Source organism: Prinia subflava, chromosome 13, assembly GCF_021018805.1.
Source record: "Prinia subflava isolate CZ2003 ecotype Zambia chromosome 13, Cam_Psub_1.2, whole genome shotgun sequence".
Lineage (NCBI taxonomy): Eukaryota > Metazoa > Chordata > Aves > Passeriformes > Cisticolidae > Prinia > Prinia subflava.
The window spans coordinates 9,122,501-9,128,990 of NC_086259.1; positions in this window are offsets into that span (position 1 = coordinate 9,122,501).

Sequence of the window (6,490 nt, forward strand, 5' to 3'; positions counted from 1 at the left end):
CTGTTGCAGGTCACCTATAATAGAGGTGTGCTTCCTATTGAGTGCTGTTGCAAGGAGCACTCCTCTAGCTCAGGGCTCTGATCAGAAGCTGTGGACCACATATCCTTACTTCTCTGGAGGGGTGGCATTTAGGAAGCTCCAGTGTTAGGATTTGAAAACATAGGAAAGATCCTAAATACCAAGAGAGGCTGGAGATAAAAATGACATCATAATTTTTTTTGCCAGGATGATTTTTGGTCCTGTGTTCTCTAAATGAGAACACCTGGACTTGCTGTTGCAGAAGTCCTGGTTTGTGCTCAGGAGCACGCCTGCTGCAGAACAGATGTCAGAATTTGACTTCTGTGAATCACCACTGACTGCAGCATTTTGAGGCTGTGTAATCTGAGCTCCAAGTCGCGATAATCAATCATGAAGTGAAGCCTGGACAAACTACTGAAATGTCTGTGGTGTACAGTAGAACACAATGCAGAAATCCCAGAGAGTCTGAGCGAATTAGCTTCACTGAGCAAAAAGGTGTGTTAGTTTAATCATAACCCTGTGTCAATGGCTCAACATCTTTTGGAATTGGAGTAGGCTTCTCCACACAGGGCTGTGTTGTACCATGTGGATGTAGCAGCTCCAGGCAGTCTTCCCTCAGAAGTATTTTGGTTCACTTGGTTCCAAAGTACACAAAAGTACATCATATGTGACTGCTGAGGTCACTGCAATGAACTTTCATTATGGATAACATCCAAAGAACTGCTGCTTTTGTCAAACATGTCCTTTATAGTTTTTCCCAGCATCTCAATTCAGGCACTGTTAGTATTGTAAATACTCATTATGTGCCTGGCTTCACTAAGAGCTGACCAGGTCATATGATTTAGTTGTTGCCTGGTTTGTGTTTTCATTTGCTCTCATTCTTGGTGGAGGTGAAATGAAATCTGCCCAGTCCAGCTGCTGATCTGTCAGTTAGCTGAGTAAGGATGCACATTTCCCCTCATATGATGTAAATGTTAATTCAAAAACATTTCCAGACTCTGATGCATTCTGTAACATTCTCAGTGGTATTAGATATGTTAAAGATTTTAAGAGCTTGACAGAATAATATGTGTAAATCACATCTGTGGAACCACTGGGGGATTTTTTCTTTGTCAGTAGGGCCAGATTTGGTGCAATGATCTGCATTGTATGGCAAATTCCTGGTTGTTGGCCCGCTTTTCCAAAAATCACTGCTGATGTATTAATGAAGTCAGTGTTTTAAACACTGAAAATGAGACATTGTTAGAAAGTGCCATCTTAAAAATAAGCATATAGCTTATCTCTGTATTTCCACTTTGAATTAAATCAGCTACATCAGCATGGTTCTTGCCTCTTCCTCACTGTCTCTTTTAACTCTGCTGTTCAAAACTTGTTTTGGTCTGCTTTACTGTGCAGCTTCTTGGGGTTGAAAATTGATTTTTTTTCTACCCCTGGCATTTTCCATCAGATGTGTCATGGTTGATGTCTGATTTAGCTGCTCTGTGTTGTGCTCACACCCTCATCACCAGTACAGTATCCCTCCTGCTGGACAAAAGAGAGGAATGGTGATTCTTTCCTGGAACAGCAGATGAAGGTGCATTTGCCTCCCCAACTTTTAGACAGGAAAAGAAGGCTTATGTTGCACACAGGATATACTTAGGGTATACAAACAAGGACACTGACTGAAAGTCAACTATCTTTCCTATTAGTGATAAAAGGTTTCCAGTTACTGTTACTTGCACGTTTTATTTCTGTTCAGATATTTCTTTTTACTCCTAAATGCTGTAGACACCCCATTCCCTTGATCTATGAGGTATTAATTGACCCTATGTTTTATGAATTTAGACAATTTCTTCAGGTTTTGTTTTCACTTTTCTCTCTCTCAGTGTATTTTGTGGTCTTGCCTCTCTTTCTTGTCATGGAAACCAAATTAATGGGACCTTTGCCTAGAAATATGCCTCAGAAGCACCTCCTTTGTTTCACCAGGGCTTTTCCAAGACCCTACAATATTCTTATCATCTATGTGCTTCCTTCATTTGTCAAATCTTTTTATCTGAAACAAAAATCTTTAATGTTTTCTAAGATACTGTTTTTGATGTTTTGCTCTGGAGTTGTAGAATTGCCATGTTTAATATTTATAGGTTCATGAATTAATTAGTTAGGAAATGCTGTATAAGGATTAGTGCACTTGTTAGAGAGACGTGAGGTTCTGCCCTCCCAAGGATGTGTTTTGTTTAAGTGTGTACTTCCCATGGAACATGCTGCTTTGAGTTTGCCACTATGTATTGTGGCACGTGGATTCCAGCTTCTCCTGTGAAATGAACTTAGATTTTCTTTGGACTCTTTATGCAGAAAGAGAAACATTTTCACCCTCAAAGTATGTCATCTTCACTGGCAGCGTCACTAATGATAGCTCTTGTCACACTTTTGGCCTTGACTCCACTATTGCCCACACAGAAAATCTGTGACCTCTTTTTGAACTTGACTGGATTTGGGGGTAACATACTCAGTGGGGTTCATGCTTTGGTTTCACATTAACTCAGGCTGTAAGCTGAGTTTCCATTTTGGTATGAAAACCCCTTAGTGCTGAATTTTCAGTTTAGTAAATACAACAAAATTTTAGTCTAATACTGTCACCTAAATCTCCCTTTGCAACGATGTAAACATATAATAGTTCTGCACCTGCTCTATCCCCTTCTAAAATATGGGAGTGGGAGGAGGGCTGGAGTATTGTAGCCATCCGAAGTTATGTTGAGATCCAAACATGTGACATGGGCTGCAAATAAAATGAGACAAGTTAGATGGCATGTGAGGTGCTAAGGACTTGCAGTTCCACTTACTTGGAGTTCAGGTTTTGGGTTTGTTTCTCTTGAATATCAGTGCCATATAATTTTGCATCTATAATGTAAAATTAATGTCTCCCACTGAGATCCTAGCACTCTGTGCATTCTTTTTCCACTTGGAACATTAACATTGCTTTCCTCATCTATAAAATGGGACCAGTAAGCTTGTATACTTAAAAAGCATGTTATGAACATTAATGTTTGTATGTTATGCAAATTTATACTCCTCAGTTTGTTTCTGAATATGAATTTAACATACATACTCTTCTGGGCATGATTTGTCTTTGTGTCTTTTATAAGATTGAGGACAGAGTCGTAATGAATTTTAAATAGTAGAAAATGCTCTTTCAAATCACCAAATCTGTCTTTTTGCAGATACTTTATTTTGCCTGTCCCTTTTGACTTTGTCCCTCTAATTGGTTTTATTAGTTGCAATAACTATTAGATCAAAAGAGACTTTGATTACCATTTGTTAAATCTGCACTGCACTAGAGAATATCTTGGAGTTTTCTGTGCACCCACTCATGTTCAAGTGCTGATCATACTTATCTCTAACTGCAGGATCTTCTCTGCATTATGTAGTATCTAGGCTTGATTTTGGCCATTAGCTCAGGCTGAGAGCTGGCTCTCTACCCTCTATTTTAGGGGGCTTAAGTGCATTATCTGCTTTTTTTTTGGTTTAATGGTCTGATTTTCCATAACAATGATAAAATTTCAGCTCATTTTACAATTACTTTTTTTTTCCCCAAGTTATAACCCAAAAGAAATGAGCATCTCTAAGTTTCCCACAAAAATCCCTAAAGTAAGTCATACCTAATATCTTTTAGTCCCTTACTGACAAAGTTTCAAGCAAAAACAATAACTTGGCTTTGACCCCGCTCTCTTCAAAAAGGAAGTTACTTCTGAGCAGCAACATCAAAAAGAATAAATAATTGTTTTTCTTTTTGTTGTTATGATATGGATCATCTGAGCAGTTAGTGGTAAGCAAGCCGTCTTTGATTTGTTTCAGACGCCCTAGTGCTTCGTCCTCTATTTATGTCAGCATGTTCCTGTTCCCACACCAGGAAAGTAGAATCCCTTGATTAAATTCATATTTGTTTTAATCTTTCCCTGTGTCTGATCTCAAGCTCAAAGATTCTAATGAAAAAAGTAGTGTATCCTGCTGGGAAGAGTGCTGATGTCAGACTTTAGTCTGTTTGTTCTGTTCTAACCTGATAATGCTGGAAATGCTCAGAACCCAAAAGCTCAACTCCAGCAGATTCTTAAGACAAAGATATTTTGATATTTCATAGAGAGTTATAAGCAAGACTTTTTATTTGTAGAGCTAAATAAAAACAAATCAAAAAACCCCAAACAAACAAACAAACAGTACGAAACACCCCTCCCAAAAAACACCTAAAAAGCTTTTCTAAAAATATTTATGACAGAGCAATTGACCACAACAATGAATTTAATTAATCTGACCTCTATTTTCTTTATGTAAAGCAGGATTTTCCAAGTTCAACACTAAATAAATGAGAATAAGGAATACTAATAGGTGTTTAATTATGTTTATCTGTTGTAAGCTATATTAAGAGAGATTTACAGTAATTTTCTCACTTATTCATTTTCATAAGCAGAAATAAGCCAAGATGCATTATGCCCCATGCAATGACTGAAAGATTGTTTTTTTTCTAAAACAATAAAACCTAAGGCATAGCCAGATGATCTCTTCTAGCTGGAGAGATTGGAGACGTTCCTGTCATTTTTCCTTCCCCCCATCCGTCCCCGTGCTGTCCCTCCAGCTGCCTCTCTGCTGGAGGTTTCTGCCCTAGGATTCCTGCAGGTGGAACAGAATGTGTGTGGTCATCATCTGGTCTAGTGTGAAGTCGGCAAACTTAGCTAAATTCTTCTCCTCAGTTTTTAAAACTAACCTGACTTACCTTAGCAGCTGCAGAGGACATGCATGTCTCATTCTGCTGGCAGAGACATCCTAACAGTAGTTTCTTGTGGTAATACACATTTGCAAATCAAGTGGGCACTGCAGAAAAACTTACACAGATGATGGATGGTGCCATGTGCCGTGGTTTATGAGCTGACAGGGCTCAGAATCTTCAAGGAAACATTCAGTGCCTCGGAGAGGTCTGAATTAGGGATGAGGTTTTATTCTCTCTAAATGATTGTACAAATATTTGTGGCATAGCAGCCCTTGATTTTACCTATGAGCTGCAGTGATACTTCCTTTTCTTCAGCAACCCATTTCGTAAGATCAGGTATCTTGAAATTGTTGAGCATAGGGAATGATAACATGCAGAAAGGCATAGTGAAGTCTAATTCCCTTATCTAGAGTGAGTTATTCTGAAATAGTTCAAAGATATTTTCTGGACCATGAACTGGCATTTGAGTTTTTGCTTTATCCCAGCATGTCTAGCCTACATTGTTGTATTGACTGGGGCAGATGAAGGTGGAAGGGAGTAGTTTCTTTCTTTATAATACAACATTGGAGTCAATATGAAATAAATAAATAAAAGAAAATAGAGAGAAGCACTTTCATGTGCTGACAGAAACATGCCCCAAGATATGAACTACAGGATACAACACTGCATGTGTTTCCTCTAATGGTCAAGTGTTTTATTGATGAAAATGAGAACATCTAGGTACTTAACTGTCTGAATTCCTGGTTATGTTTTTGAACATCTCCATGTGGACTACAAAAATCCTGTTATAAATGCCCGTCTTTCAACTTGTGTCATGTTTTTTTTGGCAAACCAAATTGATGTGATAGTGCAAATCTGTTGAGTTTGTGGCTATTCAGTGTCCAGATCCACACAACAGTGACTGCAATTACAGATGGGAGGGAGGCTTTCCTTGCTGTAGGACAGCTGGTGAATGTCCTGAAGGGCTCTGAGGAGCATATGTGCAATACATTTGTACTTGCAACCTTGTCTAGTTGATGACTAATAATTGTGCGGACTCTGGACCAGTCTTTCTTTTTTGGATCCTGTCCAAAATTTGCTTGGGCTAGCTACTTTTGGTTGTTTAGTTGAGGTATTTTAAGTCATTTTATCAAAAGGATTTTATACAAATAAGAAAAAAAAAAGCATTTAGATGCAAAGCATACAAAAGCTACAGTGACCCCTCAAGTCTAACAGAAATCCTGGACTTAAATCTGAGCATAGATCCACAGATGCTGTTGTCAAAAGTGTCAAAGTACTACTCAATGAGGAAATATTTAGAAAGGGTCATTTGCAAAACTATTATAGATGTGGTTAGGAATAAAAACACCAAAATTATTCTTTTAAGGCAGTTTTAGGTATTGAATTATAATTTTCACAAATCACAGATATAGAAATTGATGGTAGAGGATTTTTGAGATTTTTGATTATTGGATTCATTCTTTTCTCTCTTTTATTTTAGCTCGCTAAGGAATTTTTTGTTGTTTTTGTTTTTGTTTTGCTGCAATCTACCCAGATGGCTTTCTGTCCTCACTTGTCTCTGTTTTATTTTGGCAACACTGTAGACACTATATCCTCTGTAGAGAAACACCAACCTTGGCAATGTTCCTGACAGTCCTTTATCTCTCCCTATCCATATGGCACTATATTTATTGCCTAAAGTGTACTGTTTACTGCTAATGATTAAGCAATAGAATCAACAAATGTCTTCACATA